Here is an 18,161-nt window from a genome sequence, read left to right on the forward strand (position 1 = left end):
AAATTAGAGTAATAATCTTAAATCACAATAGTTTGATGTGAGCGGAATAATTGCAATGCTATTTTACAAATATTATAGTCAAAATTGTTTGTTAAATTATATGTATACTAATTACACATGCACTATAATTTTTCATAATATTGAATCTCTATGTAACATTTTATGGTGCTTGAATTAAAATGCAATACTCGTACTAATAGAGAATGTTTTCGGTTGTACTTTTCTAGGTCTCAGGGTGGCGAATTTTTTTTGTGAATTCCTAACCTGTGAGCTTATGGTAAGATTTTAATTCCTATACTAAATTTTAGAGGTTTTTTTTTTTTTTCTTTAACTGTTTGAGTGTTCAGTAAATGTAATAGTAAAGGGGATTTGTATTTATTCAACTGATACTTTACTATCCGATTTTATAAATATTGAAGAAACTATGTGATATTTTCTATCAAAATATTTATGTTCTTCGGTAGATAATAGTAATATAGTCACTTGATATAGTCTTTGATAAGTTACTAAGTGAACTTGAAGGCATCACTCAGAAAGGTAAAGATTCATACCAGTGGAAAACAGTTCTTTAGACATGAATGACAATTTTATATATTAAAAATTTTATAGTGAGGTCTACTTGATGCCAATGAACAGAGGCAATGAGTTATTAAAAGTAAAACTTATTTTATCATCTGTCAAGATTTATAAAAAAATTGGTTCTTCTATGAAAGCTTGATGTTAGAACTTGAGAGGATTGAAAGTAAAGTATGTAGCTATGGAAATGGAAATGATAAGAAATAACCAAAGGCTCTAAAGTGACATTTTGGGCATTATGTATTTGTTGAATCTCTTTGGTTAAATGCATTCAATAACATTTGTAAAAATGTAAATCCAGATTACGTTTATGATTGACTACTACAGATTGTAAGTAAATATAAGTTTATTTGTATTGTGAAACTGATGAAGTTATTGTTTTGTAAGACAATTTTCAGAATTTATCAGTTCCTTAATAGTAAACACCATAAAGATTTAGATTGTACTTGACATAAAATACAGACAATAGGGACATTTTTTTCATTCAGTTTATATTGGGGGAAAATGATATCCTTGGAAACACAAAAGCAATTGACAAAAACTCCTGTTGAGTTGGTCCTACAGCATCACTGAAATATATTTTGAAGAAGTTGTTTAGGTATCTGTAGGCAACTACCACCTCTGGGAACTCTAAGGCGTACCTTTTGGTTACATTTTTTAGAAATACTCAACAAACGATTATTAAAAACAAACGTCAGATAGAGCAAGGGAAAATTCCTGTGCCCTACCAAGAGGACTTTGCTAATAATGGACGAAATTTTTATGAAATATATTATCTGGATATGCATAGAACAGTAATTTTATCCCCAAGAAGTACTTTTTAAGGTTTTAGCATATATTTTACAAATATACCTAAAAGAAGTTACTTCACAGATTATTTCAACCTGTACAATGTTACAGAATTTTTTTAGAAATTTTAATATCATCTTTAATCTTCTTCATCTTTTTATATATACATAATATACATGGAGAAAATTGCTCATATCTTAAGTACAGCCTCAGTGAATTATCGCAAAGTGAACATACTTCCATAACCCACACTCACATAAATTAAGAGACAGAAAGATAGAACATTAAAGCACCTTGAAGCCCCACTCCCTTGTGTCTGTCCAGTTAACGGTACCCACAGAGAATAAGCATGATGCTGAGTTCCAGAAGGATAGATTATTTGCCTCTTTTTTATATTCTGTGAATGAAATCATCGCACAGTAGGGACTGCTTTGCTTCTCATGCTCAGCATCACATTTGTAAGACTATGTGCCGTGGAAAATCATTCATTCCTACTGCTGTGTAGTAGTCAGCTGCGTGAATGCACAAAATTAGGATTCTTTCCCCTGTTTATAAGCATTTGGGCCGCGTCCAGGCTGCAGCTCTTACGATTAGTGGCGGGAAGGACATCTGGAACATATCTTTCCGGGAACACATGTGTGTGTCTGTTTTTTGGGGGTGTGTGTATAGGACATGTTCTGCTTTAATAGATACTGACAGTTTACAAAAGTGGTTATATCAGTTTTTGACAGCAGGATTTGAGAGTTCAGTTGCTCCAGATACTCAGTAACACTTGGAATTTTTCATCCTTATATTTTAGCCATTCTGATGTGTGCGTTGGGATATTTTAATTGGAATATCTTGAAGGCTAATGGTATTAAACATGGTTTTATGCTTATGTGTCAGATTCACGATTATTATTTGTCAGGTAGATAATTCTCTTTTTTTGATGTGTCTATGTCTTTTGACTTTTTTTACTATATTCTTTTTATTACATTACCTACCCCTATTTAATAGATACTTAAATGTATTATATATAGTATTTTATATATCTATATATAAAATGGGTATTGATTCTTCTTTTGGATATACACAGTGATACGTTGTATCTGCCTCAATCTGATTCACAAGATCCAACTGTTAGGACATCTGTAATATTTTAAACAAAAATAAAATTTAAAAAATAAAATAAAATAACAGGTAACACATATATTAAAAAAAAAAAAAGAATTTCCACGAGCTGCTTGGTACTTTGAAAACCTTCCATTGTAGAAGTATTTATACCGCATGCTTCGGCAAACGCTGAAAGCAGGGCTTTACTGTTTCTTCTGGAGAACTAGTTGTCAAATATTTACTAGCACACACCAGATACTCATTTTGTATAGTTTTCAATCATTCAGTGAGTTTTCTCCTTGAATAGAAATTCTTAATTTTAATTCATTCTGGTTTACTAGGTTTGTTACTTGTATGACTGGGGTTTTGGCCCTTTTTAAGAAATAGTTGCCCTTTCTGTGGTCTGTAAGATATTTTTCTTATGGATTCCTTAAAAGCTTTATTGTTTAAACTCTCACAGTGATTACCAGGTTTTAAAGATATTATTCTGTGTTGTTATCTTGTGCAGTCAATCTAGTTAGCTGTGGATTTTAATTAGAATAGTAATTGCTCTGTGTATATTTCATCATTTTACTGTGAAAGTAATATATAAATATGAAGCCACTGATACTTACGTTTATTTAATAATTTAATGCTGCTATTTATAAGCAACTTACAGTATTTTGTAAATTTAATATATGCATTCATGCATTGTCCACTACAGTGTCACACACTACAGTCAGTTATGTGGCTATTATTTTGAAATTAGTATTCAGCAGCGTAAAAATTTTGTATTTGAGTTTGATCCTAAATGTATTATGACAGTTTATTTTCATTATATATTATCAAATGAACCTAAAGTCTTCATACTAAATATTTTACAGAATCATTTAAAAACTCACAATCGTAGGTTAACCTTTAGGCATTCAGATGAAAGTATTTATTAATTATTAAAATCTATTTAATTGCTTCCAAAATATTATATTTAATGAATTACATAAACATAACAACCATGATAAATACAGCCTATAAGATTAACTACATGATGTTGTTGTATGCACTTCATTAAGATTTCAATTGACTTGTGATTTGTGTGTGTGTGTGTGTGTGTGTGTGTGTTTGTGTCTGTGTAATTTTCAGTGAAAACCAGCAGCACATCACATTCTTGATTTGTGCCTAATAGGAATGATAGTATAAAAATCAGTATTATTCCTTCCTTAAAATTCTGATTCAATTATGCAAATGTGTACATGTTTGGCAGGCATTGTATTGTCTTATTATGCATGCTTTTTGAATTGCATGTGTTTTTCCTCTTGAAGTGATCATCTTGATTTAAATATACTCAGTTATCTCCATAATGGTTGAAATATTTGAAAGATGTAATAAAATATGATGGAATTAAATAATTATTTTCAAATGGAAAGTTTAATAGTTTCAAGATGTGCATGTCAAATTTAGACTATTTTTAAAATCTCTGCATCCTTAATCCAAGCCATTTCATTGACTTCAGAGTAACTCATAAATTAAACAATGGAGGTACAAACTAATTAATATGTTGCTTCAATAATTAGCTATTATTTTTCAAAACTTTATAATGAAAATTTGATGAGAAAAAATTTAGGCTTATAAATTTAAATTCTTGAAACTAAAGAATTTATTTTCACATATTTGGAGAGCACCTGTTTTAGGTAAAGTGATGTAATATAGAGCATGTACTAATTAAAAGCTAATTAGGTGATTTTCACTTTTATTAAAATACTAATCTCTGTGGTATAATTAAAACAGGAAAAACAAAAGTGAAACACAGAAAGGTATCTTGAAGGTTAATCCAAACACTCTAAATAGCATTAATAGCTATCTCTGACCCTATGCTAGCCATTTCAAAGAGCTAAGTAATGAGTTCAACTGTAAAATACAGCACAGGTTATATAGGCAAATATTTCAGGATTTAATTCATAAAGGTGTCCCTGAAAGTAAATGATAGTTAAAGGGGAAAAATTTAGTCAATAGACACAGTCCTCAGATACAAGTAATTGATGCTAGTTTAAATATAATTACTTCATTTTCAGAGATGACAGAGCTTGGGGACAAATAAAATTCAAACATAGGCAATTAGCATACTGCATGAAGGGAAATTGTAGAAAATGAAGAATAATTAACATGTAAAATATTTTATTATGAATGACTTGAATCCAAAATTAAGAGATTGAATTATGCAGTAAAATTCTAATTTGAGAGCGTAAACACACTTTAAGCAGCCCAAACAAAGAAACAAAACAGTAAAATACAGTCAGAAAAAAGATGTAAATAAAAAGTTTTGGTAATATAAATGAAGATTGAACTTCAGAATAAAATAACTGGAAACACAAAATACTCTCTATATATATTTTAGTTCCTATTCAATGATATATTTATTTCACTGAACTGTTAGAGTTTTATGATTTTTTTTCTCCCTGAAAAATAGAAATGTTTTCTAGTTCCTGGCACATTGTCTGGCAATAGCAGGGAAGTTCTGGGTTTCTTTGGCTAAATCGAACATTTGTTTTCTCAAGCACAACCCATTTCCAACTTTCTTCCATTTCCCTCCCTCCCTCCCTCCCTCCCTCCCTCCCTCCCTCCCTCCCTTCCTTCCTTCCTTCCTTCCTTCCTTCCTTCCTTCCTTCCTTCCTTCCTTCCTTCCTTCCTTCCTCTCTCCTTCCTTCCTCCTTTCCTCACTCCTTTCCTTCCTCCCTCCCTCCTTCCTTCTTTCCTTCCTCATACTAACAAATATTTATGAAGAACTTAATTGTGTGCTAGGAAGATGGCTAACCTATGCTACAAGGGGGGAGCAGACGGGACTTTAGTCTTTATTGACATCACAGCCTAATGAGAAAAAGGGATTGAATAAAAGCACAAATGGCAATTCTGATAAATGCCATGAAGGAAAACATTCTCAACTATAGAGTAGCTAGGAGAGGAGCTGATATTTAACCTAATAGTTTAAAGAAAAGATGTTGTTCATCACATGAGGGAATGGAGAAGGGAAGGTGTGTAAAGAGGTTTCTAGGATTCGAGGGAAAGGGGAGCTTGGGATTTTCAAGGAATTAAAAGGAGGTTCTTGGAGTGGAGCACGCTAAGTGGAAGGGGAGGGCCTTGAGGCCTGGGCCACGATTGTTATGCTGGATGTTTCATAAACGCCTTTGGAAGCCATAAGTCGCTTTGAAGCAAAAGTGTGTTGCAATCCCATTTACGTTTTAAGATAAGTGCTTTGTGAAGAATGAGTTAGTGGGAAGTAGCACTAGAAGCGAGAAGATCATCTAGGAGAGGACATTTGGAGAGTTCGGAAAGAGAGAGAGATGTAGAGTCCTGGACCAGATGGGACCACTGAGATGAATTTACAGTCTAATTTGGAGACAGAACCAAAATAACTTAATAACTGACTGGATGTAGAGGGTGAAAGGAAAAGAGAAAACAAACAAGAATCCTAGATTTGAGCAACTGATTTGACCATTTACAACTGGGTTGGTTCAGGTGAAGGTGGGAGGCAGGCTCTAGCAAAAGAATCCATAAGCTCCATATGAGATGAGTGAATGATGTATTGTCTTACCTCTTTGCACTCAAGGTGTGATTTGCAGTTGTTACCCCAGACAAAAAACAAATTAGGAGTAGGGAATGGAGATTCAATAGGCACGTTCTCAGAATTTGTTAAAGCCATTGGCCTGGCAAACCAGGCTGCTAGAGCCGATGCCCTGGGCTGACGCTTGCGGAGGAACCTGTGAATTGATGCTGTAAGGCGGATGAAGTTACTGCGGCCCAAGCATTCTATGGAATGGGGCTCAGATTATTTATTTAACACAGCAGACTCTAACAATCTCTGGGTTTTAGAATGAGTCTATAGTGAGATCTGAACAGTATAAGGAAGGGAAAGGGTAGCAGTACCTGGATATTCTTTAAAGAAACAATTGGGGAAAATGGGAAAAGATCACTTCAATGAGCTAAGAATTTCTAACTTTCACATGGCCTCCTATAGTTGGACATAAAGCAGTAACAATATGGGAGGAAAAATTTACTAGAGTAAGAGGAAATTAAAGATCTCTATAAACTTCTGTCATTACCATTATCTTCTCTAGAAAATCACATCTCTTGACTTGAGGGATTCTGATAGAGGAGAAATAAAAACAACATTTTTTCTCATTTTATTAACTTGCAAAGAGGTTTCTACACATTCACATCTGCCTTCTTTGACAAAGTTGAAAACGTGGAAACCAAAACTTAACCTGCCATTGCTTATAGTTTTCTGTGAAGGTGGGATAACTGATTATCATGCAATTGTATTTGCAGCATGCAATCCTTGTTGCCTTGTTTCACTTATTTAACAGCATAAGTATATCATAATTTACACCCATCTGCAGTACCACAATCTGATGTGTATTCTGATACACTTTACATGAAAATTTGATCTTAAGAATTTTTTTGCATTTAACTCAGACCACCTCACCTACTAAGTAAAATACTTTATGATTGCATAGTAGAAAGATCTGAGTATTACCTTTTAAGGGCAAAGGAGGCAATCATGGGACCCTTGCTTCTGGCAGACCTAAATTTAAGTCCAGCATATCCCTAACGATAATCTTGAGATCAGCATATGGCATTTAGCTATAATTAATAGATGCAGGGAAAACTTGGCATTTAATCATATGGCCTCTCATTCAAAGAGCTCTTCTTTCCCCACGATAACCATAACTTATGTCGATGGCAGAAGAATCATGATACGGTAAAAACCAGAAAATTGAAACTGAAATTATCTCAGAATTTTATCTATCAATTATATATATTGAATTTTCAATCTCACATTCATAGAAGTAGGCTAAGTATGTTTAATTAACATCTCTTGTTACATATTGTAATGACATAGCCAGTGAGTTTATTGCAGTGTATAATTATTATAAAACTGCAAATATATCCTCTTCAATGTAAAACACTCCAGAGAATATGTATTCATTTCAACTATTGCATTTTATTCCAATCTGGTGGGTTATAAGGATAGAGAATGTCATTCTCAACACCTTGTTTTCTTGAAATAAATTTGAGGAAAATATGTTTCATTTATTTTGCTGAATTCAAAGAGGTAAATATATTTTTAAATTAAATTGGTAAGTTTCTATTATTGACTTAAAGGAAGGTCATGAGTATTTTAGCCCATAAGTAAATGATCACAAGGACTATAAAGGTATCAATAAAAACTGGGCATAGAAATTCTGCTGGTTCCCCAGCACTGCTGCCAAATGTTTGGTAATCAACAATAATCTGTATCATTACAAAAGGAAATTGAACAATATGGAGGGTGGGGAAAGCCTAAGGAAGTTGAGGAAAATTTATTATTACTCCAAAATATATAGTAACTTTTAACAGATACAATAATTATTATTCTCTTGATATTTTTATAATACTGGGTATTTATATTTATAGGAGGTAATGGAGTGCATGTATTTGTGACAGAAGCAGAGAGATTATAGATTCTCTAAATATTTTGAAACAGCATGATTGAGATCCACCTTTCCACTACCCTTGCCTCCACCTTAAAAATACTATTTAATACTATCTTTAAATCAATGGACAAATCATAAACTCTGATTATCTGTAGCTTGGAGGCAATTCTAGTTTTCTACGTATAGATTTGTAAAATGAGTTTTTGTCCCAGCTATAAAATCTATAAAATGAATTTAGCTAACGTAGACTCTTTCCCTGAAAGTGTTACTAAGTGGTCTTTTTATTTTAATAAGTCTTTGAAACCAGAAGTTAAGATACTAAAGTGTACTTCTCTCTTATTATAAGTGATGATGTTTATAATCAAATGATTCCTAAATTCAAACAAAAATCTTTGTGGGTTTATCTCAAACTCTAAGAGGTTCTAACATCTCTTATTAATAAGATTTTTTTTCCATATTCATAGGATATGTTTCTCTATTAGGATATAAATCTGTTATAGAGATGGCATTACTGTGTCATCAGTATTTCAGAGAGTCTGCTTGCAGTAGCAGAGTAAACATGTTTATCATTGTGAATATTTTATTATTTTTTCATTTGGTAGATGTAGTTTTCAAAATTTGTAATTCATTTTCACACATACATATATTTTTACTATACTTAAATACACTTTTATCTTTTAACCCAATCATTAAAGTAATATTCTTCAGTTCAAATTATTCATAACATTTAATTTTATTCATGAATTTTTATCGTTTTTTTAAAAGTATTATTAAGTGAGGAAGTCAGTTGTTCTTCTGATGTAAATTTCAAGCATGCCACATAAAATGTTTTATAAACGGCTTACCATGCAAAATTGTTTTTGAATACTACTGCTAGAGCACTTGCCCACGCATGAAATAGAGATATAACTACAAAATTTTCAGGTCAAACCACAGCACAAGGAAAAGGTTGAATATAAATTAAGGATGAAATCCAATATAGTTGGGAGAGACTTCATTTTCTTCTTGAGGAACCAAAGAAGGACACACTTATTAAACTTGCTATGAAGTTTCTCAAGTAAAACAAAACAAAAATTGGCTTTGCTAAAGACATACATAACAAAAGCATTGGCTTGCTTACATTATATTTTAAGCTTTTGGAAATACTTTTGGTTAAATATATATAAATAAAGAATTTAAAAACATGGTGCCTGTTCTGAAGGGCACATGGAGAGAAGATTTCAACAGGGACCAAGCATAGGAGAATATTCATTCTCTAATGTGTTCAACAATGACTTATTGAAAGTAAGCTGTGGCCCGGCCATGCGTGGCCTAGGATCCAGGCGATCAGGGTTCGATTCCCGGCCAGGGCACATGCCCAGGTCGTGGGCTCGATCCGCAGCAGGGGCGTGCAGGAGGCAGTTCATCAATGACTCTCTCATCACTGATGTTTCTCTCTCTCTCTCTCTCTCTCTCTCTCGCTCGCTCGCTCTTTCTCTTTTCCTCTCTGAAATCAATAAAGATATAGCAAAAAAAGAAAAGAAAAGAAAAGAAAGTAAGCTGTGTGCACAGCACAGTGCCAACCCCTGGGCGGTAGACTGAATAAGTGCTCATTTTTAACCTCTCGATCAGTGAAAGGGAAGGACATGTAGATATGTAAGTCAGCCCACCAACAGTAAGATTTATTGAGTGTACAGAGCGTGCCAGGCAATGTGCTATGTGCTTTATGATGATTATCTGATGATCATCTTTTAATCCTCACAGGATCCCTGTGGCAGAGGGACTGTCATTTCCAGTGAAACAGATTAGGGTACGACGCTTGCTCAGGGCTTCACAGCCAGGGCAAAGTGTAAGGGAGATGATAGATCCTATTAGGAGGATGTGAAGCCAATGTTACAGGGAGGCTGAAATGATAATAAATGCCTCCAGGAGCCTGGGAAGCATCCTCCTCTGTGGGCGTACAGTTTGAGCTAGGTCTCAGGAAGAATATGAGGTTTGCTTGACTGTGAAGGCAGATAAGGGGAATGTTTCTATCTAATAAGATTTTCTGGGAGCATAGCCTTCTGGCCTTCGTTTTATCATTTATAATATGTGATACCGGACAACATGATTACTAACATATTTTGAGGTCAAAATGTTACGGTGCTATATCTATTTACTCTACATAAAAATAAAAATAAACTTCTGAGTAAATGCTGAAGCATCTGAGACTTCTGCCAAAATACCACTGATTCTACAGAAAAGAAGAAAGATTTATTTTATCTTGTGCATGGAAAAAACATCATCTATTTTCTCCAAAGAGAGCTGGCTTCGAGTCAGATTTCTCCCCCTTTCAAGGGTAATGGGGAGGGAACTACAATATTGACATGGGGGGACAGTCTAGGTATTCTGTGGCCAGTGTGGCTCAGTTGGTTGGGGTGTGATCCCATACACCAAAAGGTGACAGGTTCAAATCTCGGTCTGGGCACATACCTAAGTTGCCGGTTAAATTCCCAGGTTGGGGCATGTGCAGGAGGCAACTGATAGATGTATCTCTCTCACATCCATGTTTCTCCCTCTCCCTCTCTTTCTCTCTCTCCTTTCTCTCTCTCAAATCAATAAAAAATATTGTGTACTACCTAGAGAGCATAATTACATAACTGAAGACCCAGACAATACTATTATATAATCTTCAAAAGTTTTTTTTATGGAACTGGACACATATATGTGTGTTTTAATCTACTTCATTGAACTGGTGGTTTGAAATGCATTACTTCTACATCAAATGTATGCTATATTAATTCTACTATAGTGAGTAATTTTATCTTGCATCTATAAAAATATAAATGAGAAATATTCAGGCAGATCTTTTACAAATTCAAACAAATATAAAAAAAATATTTTACTATATTGTTGCTTTGCCCTTTAAACCCTCACGTCTGCAGAGGAGAGTGGCAAAGGAGTCTTAACCATGGATTTCTTCCTTTATAATTTCAGTGGCATATTAAGATATTTTTTCTAAAATGAAAAAGCAATGTGTTTATTAGTATTTAGTGACAAGGAATATAAAAAATTCAGAATATAGGTCAAAAGCCACGACAGGCAGAGTCAACCATAGGTTTCTAGTGAGAATTTTCATCGATAATGTACTCCCACCATCATCTCCATCTAGGCTGAGTTGCTAAGTGAAATTAATTCCGTTTTCCATTTTTAGATTTTCTTCTGTCAAATTTAGAAGGCAGCCTGCCAGCTATCATTAAGATTTTATTAGAAAAGAAGTACTAGGACAAGAATACAGAACTGTTAAAACCATCACGTAAGCATACTGGTTTAGAGCAATTCTGTGCAAATTTCCTGTGTAGGACGTTTCTCAGGGCAAGTTTGTTAAAGCTCAGATTTCAAGTACCCTGCCCTCCAGGTGTCTGCTTCGGGACATCTCAAGCAAAGCCCGGGAGTGACATTTTAATAGGCATTCCAAGGTGATTCTGATTCAGGTTGTTTTTAGATCACCTTTTGGGAAATCCTTTTGGGGAGGAATGAAGAAGAGAGTATTTTTTTATGTGAAGAGCAAAGTGAGGAGAAAACAAATAATAATAAAAATTTAAAAAGTGAAGCCCTGGCCAATGTGGCTCGGTTGGTTGGGCGTTGTCCTGTGCACCGAAAGGCTGCCGCTTCGGCTCTAGTGTAGGGTTATGCACTCCATCCTTGGCGGGGGTGTGAGAGGCCGCCAACTGAGGTTTTGCTCTCACACTGATATTCCTCTCTCTCTCTGTCTCTCTCCATCTCCCTTCCTCTCTCTCTAAAAATCAATTTTAAAAATCTATAAAAAATTAGAGACAATAATAATGGGAGTGAGGGGAGCTCTAGTATTAAAGCACTTAGTTAAAACTAATTACTCACTATTTTATTTATTCTTCACAAAATCTCCATGGGACTCATCTCATACAATAGAAATCTGAGACCTAAAGCTATCGATGACTTTTTCACATATTACGAACATGTTAGATCCCAAAGCTTTTGCTATTTCCACTATTCCAAGCAAAGTTGAGGCAATGTGTGAGACAAGGGAGAAATGAATCATTTAAGCAACATCTCAGGAGAGACTAACTTTTTTGTGTTTATTACCTTCCTAAAAGCCAAGTACCAGTTGTACGTTAAGGACTAAAAAAGAAAAAAGAAAAGAAAACGCAGTCCCAGTCTCCCTAATCATCCATTGTGTGCACGCACATGCGCACAAACGCCTACATACACACACAAACACAACCACCATGAATGATGTTCACCACCTGGGAACTAATGGCTACAGACTGGTTTACAATCTTCATTATGTCATTAATGCTCCCAGAAGGTTTTTCTAAATTCAACACTACATACTTTCTCTTTAAAACTTTGTGTAAACATATTGCCAATAAATTCAACTATTGGGAGTTGTGCTCACCTGATCTTCAAAACATTTTCGAGAAAAGACACTTTTATTTTGGCTAAAATTTTTGTTTTCATTCATATAGGGAATAAACTTTAAATTGCTTAAGCAATTATCATGACTCAGTTTTTATTTAAGAAAATTCAGTTAAAATAATCTATACTTGAACTTAAAACCCTAAAAATTACTATTTCCCATTACCTGAATTTAGAAGTGGGGAAACTGAGGCATAGAGTGACTGACTTCTATTTTTATTCTTCTTTTGAATTTCTAAACATTTCTCCTTAGAAAGTTATTAACTAGTATCATTACATAATGCTTTGTCCAAGGAATAAGAAAAATACACACACACGCACACCTTTAGTTTTAGTAATCATGGAAACATTTTATCTTTGGTAGTATTTTCTACTTACCTCCCGGAATCGCTTTCACCCTCCCTCTTTTCATGCACTCTTATCTGCGAGTAGGTGATTATTAATATTTTGAATGAAAGAGATTCTAGTGTGATATCTCTGAAGAACATTTATACTTTACTTGTGAAATTAAAAATGTTTCAAATCTCATTTGGAAAAAGTTTTAGTCATGCAATAAAGAAAACTGAATCTGAAATCATAGCCCTGGAATTAAGTAATAAAAATATTTTAAACTATCTAATGGGTGAAAACTAGCACTCTAACTCAACACATTTACAGGACAGATGCTACCTATTTTTTCTAATTGCCACGCCAAGTGCTAAATCAAAGCCTCTGAACCCTGGCCCTGGCTGGTGTTGCTCAGTGGAGGGTTGCGGATTCGATTCCCAGTCAAGGGCATGTGCCTGGGTTGCATGTCCACCCCTGGCCTCAGTCAGGGCCTGTGTGGGAGGCCACCAATCCATGTGTGTGTCTCTGTCACATCGATGTTTCTCTCCTCCTCTCTTTCCCTCTCCCCCCTCCCTTCCACTCTCTCTAAAATCAGTGGAAAACAATATCCTCACTCCTTGGGTGAGGGTTAGGATAAAACCTCTGAATTCTGGTCAGTTCCTTAATTCTGTATGCAGCCCCTTGATCTTTCTACCTCCCGCTGGAGTAGCTCACGTGCCTTTTAGCCCATCGTCCCTAAAATCCTTAAAGTCAGCAGACTTTTGGAAGCCCAAGGCTAACACCCGTCATGTAAAATATGTTAAGGTGATCATCTAATCCTAGTCAACCAAGTTGGACAACAGATGGAGAAAATGGAGTTCAACTTCTGATGGGCATTTTCAACTAATATTTGTGAAAAACTGGTTCAGCGATGTTTACTTATTAAATACCTCACCTAAATTTTGCAGTCTGAATACATACGGACTGTCATCTCTTCAGACCTTTGAATGGATTGTCCCTATCTGGCCAGCTCACACATAATTCTGATTAAATAAATTCTCTATCTGTGAATCCCCTAGGCTTAACTTTTAATACTTACTCTATATTACTTCCACATTGTATCTAGCCTTCTCCCTGCTCCCAACATGTCAGAAACAAGTAATTTAGTGGCTAAAACTTTTTTTATTTCTCTAAAGGCAAACTTAACTGCTATAAAAATGTGTATGTTATCTTGCTCCCTGTTTGATATACCACAAATATCTGGGAGAATCAAGATTAGACTTTTGTTGATTTGACTTTTTGATAATGAGGTGATAGGAAAAGCAGTAAATGTATTGGGGAAAAAGCGCTTTAAAGCATATTTAAGCTTGCTAAAGCCTTTCAATAGAACATATTTAATTCTGATAGTAATAAAATGGATGGGATTTCATTGTAAAGCTGAGCGGAATTCAGCTTCTGCTGCGATGTCAGCTTTACATGACATATTATTAATAAACTGCCACTGTTATCACTTGATACCAATCTTTGGTGACTTCCTATTTTTGAACTTGAAACTTAAATGTTTTTTTAAAGTAATATTTACACTGTGAACTAGTTTCTTTTTTAAAATGCAGTTTTCTACTCTATAGAAATTATAGTGTCATTTAATTAATGATTTCAATTTCATTATACTAATAATGTATTCCAAAAACTACTAGAGCATTATGCGACTTCAGATAGATAGAAAAAGAAATAGATACAGTTATTTTTTATGAAGATGAAGTTAGGGCAAAGTAAAAATTAAGAAAGAAGATTTACTTTAAACTTGGTACCTAACAAAATGAGAAAGTCGTTAAAATACATTTTCTCCACTAACTCTCCCCACTGTGTTTGCTGTTTTCTCCCTTGTTCACCAAACCCTGTTTTAGATACCCATTTTCTAATGCTCATACCTTTATTAATTAAAAAAAACACACAACAACACCCAACACATTGAGCACCTATAAGAAGTAGGCATTGTGCTAGTATTGGAAAACAAAAGCCTAAAACTAAGTCGACTGAGCCTGCAGGGAATTTACAGTTCAGGAGGCTTGCAGGGTCTAAGGTCGTTCTCTAGGCACAAAGGGGTCATCATGTAGGAGGTTTTCTGTGCTATCCATGTCCTGGTCCTCCATTATAAGTAGCTACTCACCAGAGGAAAGTTAGAAGCTATTTTGCAATAAGTTGGAGTTAGTGGTTAAGAGACATAGCATCTGGTGCTAGTAAAGAAAGTGGGGATAATGTCAAGATGCAAAGCAAGCAGAGAAACCTATACATCTGCGAAGGGCTGTATCAACTGAGTTGTATGTAAGGGTATATTTATCTTCATTGCCATCATTGCATGGTTAATGTCAAAGCTGCTTACTACTTGGGCAAAGATAAGAGTAAGGTAAGGACTCATGCTCTTAGGTATTCATCAGTATTTACTAGGCACTTACTCATTACACTGCACACTGCGGGGGAGTTTATACAAATGAGAGGGTACTCTTTTTGAAATAAAACTGAAATATATAAAAGACAAGTGAGCAGAATATTTGTGGTACTTAAGAAGACTGATTCTGTTTATAATTAATTGTGTCACCTCACAAGTCATTGCTTCAATTGTAAGACAAATAGGACATACATTGTTGTGAAATTTGAATCCCTTCAGGCTTTAAATTTAATTATTCTTATTGTATCAGTTGGGATGATTTTGACCACAAGTAACAGGAAACCAAACTTGCTTAAACTCTAAAATAAGGTTTATTATCATATATTACAGAAGTTGAACAGCTGTATAGTTCCATGAATGATCAATTCAGTGATTCGTTGGCATCCTCAAGGACCTAGATCCTTTCTATATTTATACTCTGTCTCCGTCATAGGTTTGTCCTTGGTCAGCTTCCCTCAGTATTGAAATGTATCTGCCATAGTTTCAGGTTTCACATCCAGACACAAGATACCCAGTAGAAGAAAAAGGACTTTGTCCTCTTTGTTTGTCTTTTAAGATTAAAGAAGCTATTTTTGAAAAGTCCCACCTGAATGCCTACTGCCAGCAAATATCTCTTCACATCTCATTGATCAAATGTGTCATATGCAGCAGCCTAAAAGAACCAGTTACTACTGGCTTGGCCCAATCACGTTTACCCTCTGTCTCTGAAAATGTGTCCTGCTTCTGCCCAAGCGCGAGGCTGCACAGAGAAGGAAAGAGTTTAAGTTCAAGTTCCTTAAGAAGGAGGAATGGTACTTGGCCAGGCATTCAGTGGTATCTGTTATACTTACTCTGCTTTGTTAGTAAACTACATTCTCCTGGATGAATATTTTTATATTCCCCGAAGACCAAATAGATAAGCTGTAGGCCTACTTTAGTATAAAAAGGTCTCCAGGGATATGCAAATCCAATTAAATAAGTGATTGCCTAAGAAGTAAGGATACATTCTTATCCTTTCCCCAAATTCTTTAGTGACTACTCATTTTCAGTAAAATAATTTAAAAATATACAGAATAACAATTTTGTCTCTCCCTGAATTGCACAGCTCTGCTCCCATCTGCAGCCACCTGCATACATAGGCCATTTGCTCCCAGGCTGTTCTCTGGACACCAGGACAATCACACGCCCAGCAGCACCCGCCCCCCCCCCCCCCCCCCAATCAATTCCCCTTGTAACTGTCCCTTGTACCTGACCGGCTCATGCATATTTGACTGACAGAGAAGGAGCTACTCTTTTTCATTTCTTTAGGTTTCTGTGATATACTTAATTGCCCCTTTGAAATATTTAAGTCCTCAGGTGACCTACTGCTCTTTCATTTTCCCAATGAGTTTTGAGCATATGCCTATTAGATTATGTTACAGTTTTACATTCACCTGATGATCTCTTTCTGCACTAGACTTTTCACTTTTTGAGGGCTAAACTGTTGTCCTTGATGATTTTGTATTTGACCCTATAAACACTGGCATAAGGAAAGGTTCATTGTGTGTGTTTGACAGAGCGTGTGCCAAAGCAATTGATGGGGTTAGAGTCAGTGTACATAAACCAAGCAAATAATTGGATATTTCTTTCCTTTTCCATAAGAATAAGATAAGTCTAGAAAAAAGAGAGCCTAGAGAAGCACTTCTCAAAATTTCCCACAAACGTCAAAATATTTTCCTACCCAACACCTGACCTACATGAAACAACTACAGGAAATAATTTATATGGTATTTAATTTTTTAAAATCATGCTAATTTTATATTTTATAGTGTTTAGTCTTTTAAACTCCTAATAAATCTATATTCTATGTCATAAATATCCAGGTTTTGTTCAGCATAAAATAATATTTTATGTATCATTACATAAAATCAATTTCCAGTAGGCAAGCCATTTTATAGTTCCTAAGGGGTTAAAGTCTGCAATGAAGTAGGATGAATTTAAGAAAATAGAAAATAATCTACAAGATATAATATTTTGTTCACAGCCTCATTGCTAATTGAGTAACTCATTTAACCTCACTGCGCATTAAATTAAATAAATAAATAAATAAGTAAATAAATAAATAAATAAATAAATAAATAAATAAAATCCTTATGGCTGTGTTGTTACAATTTATCTTCATATATATCAGTTTCTGAAAAGGTTAACATGTCCAAATTATTTTTATCTTCTTAAATTAAAAGATTCATACAAGTATGTAACAGTCTTGAAAATATATATGTTGTTCATTTATAAATGTAATTATTAGTAGATTATGATTGCTTTAGACAATATTGGAAATGAAAAAATATCTCAAGATGAAATCACTAGGGAAGACAAAAAAAAAAGTCTTCAGGAAAAGAGAAGCAGTTCCTAACAGCATAATATTTGAGTTGTCACAAATGAGAAAGCAGCCAATAAATGATTCATTCTGTCTCCATCATAGCATATTTATAAATCCATCTGACATCTCTGGCCTATCGGAGGGCTGAAAAATGAAATTATAGATTTCCAACTATAGATGACACCATCAACAAAGGGGTTTAGGAAGGGTTATTTGGTCATTTTCATTTATCTCATTTCTCTCCATTCCATCCTTGACAGCTCTAACCCGTAACACTGAACACATAAATCCCAGGAAGCAGGGCCAAAGTTTAATCTCCTCTTTTGATTGCACCAAGGACATTTGGTTGTTTTCATAATTGCGCAAACAGATGAATAATATGTACAATTCTGGGAATATGTTAGCGTAGAAAAAATATATAAAAAGTGAATTTAAAATAAAAAAGACCCATAACTTGTTCTTGATATGGGTGGATATTTGAAGCATTTTATTTTTATTTCTTACATCTTAAAGTATTTTTATATCTCATAAATGTATTTGGCAATGTTAAGAACAAGTTTAGAAATAAAGCAAAATAACAACATCAAAAAGAGAAGTAAAGAATCCTGATGAAATCCATCATCCTAGGATGCAGACGCTGAAGGACCAAGATGAAGAGGAATTTCATGCTCTCCTTTCCAGCTCTCGTACAGTCATGTGCCAGTACCATTGTCCACAACAGCTTCTTCCCAACTTAAACTTAAAC

General features: G+C 34.6%; 1 long non-coding RNA gene across 1 annotated transcript in view; it reads left to right on the forward strand.

Moving 5' to 3' along the window:
- Positions 1-18,161, forward strand: part of LOC107545512 (uncharacterized) — a 475,896-nt gene that overhangs the window by 318,652 nt on the left and 139,083 nt on the right. Inside the window, exon 5 of the long non-coding RNA XR_001604041.2 lies at positions 228-277. This is a non-coding gene — a long non-coding RNA (uncharacterized LOC107545512). The remainder of the gene's footprint in view (positions 1-227; positions 278-18,161) is intronic.

Source organism: Miniopterus natalensis, chromosome 12 (assembly GCF_054644295.1).
Source record: "Miniopterus natalensis isolate mMinNat1 chromosome 12, mMinNat1.hap1, whole genome shotgun sequence".
NCBI classification, from domain to species: domain Eukaryota; kingdom Metazoa; phylum Chordata; class Mammalia; order Chiroptera; family Miniopteridae; genus Miniopterus; species Miniopterus natalensis.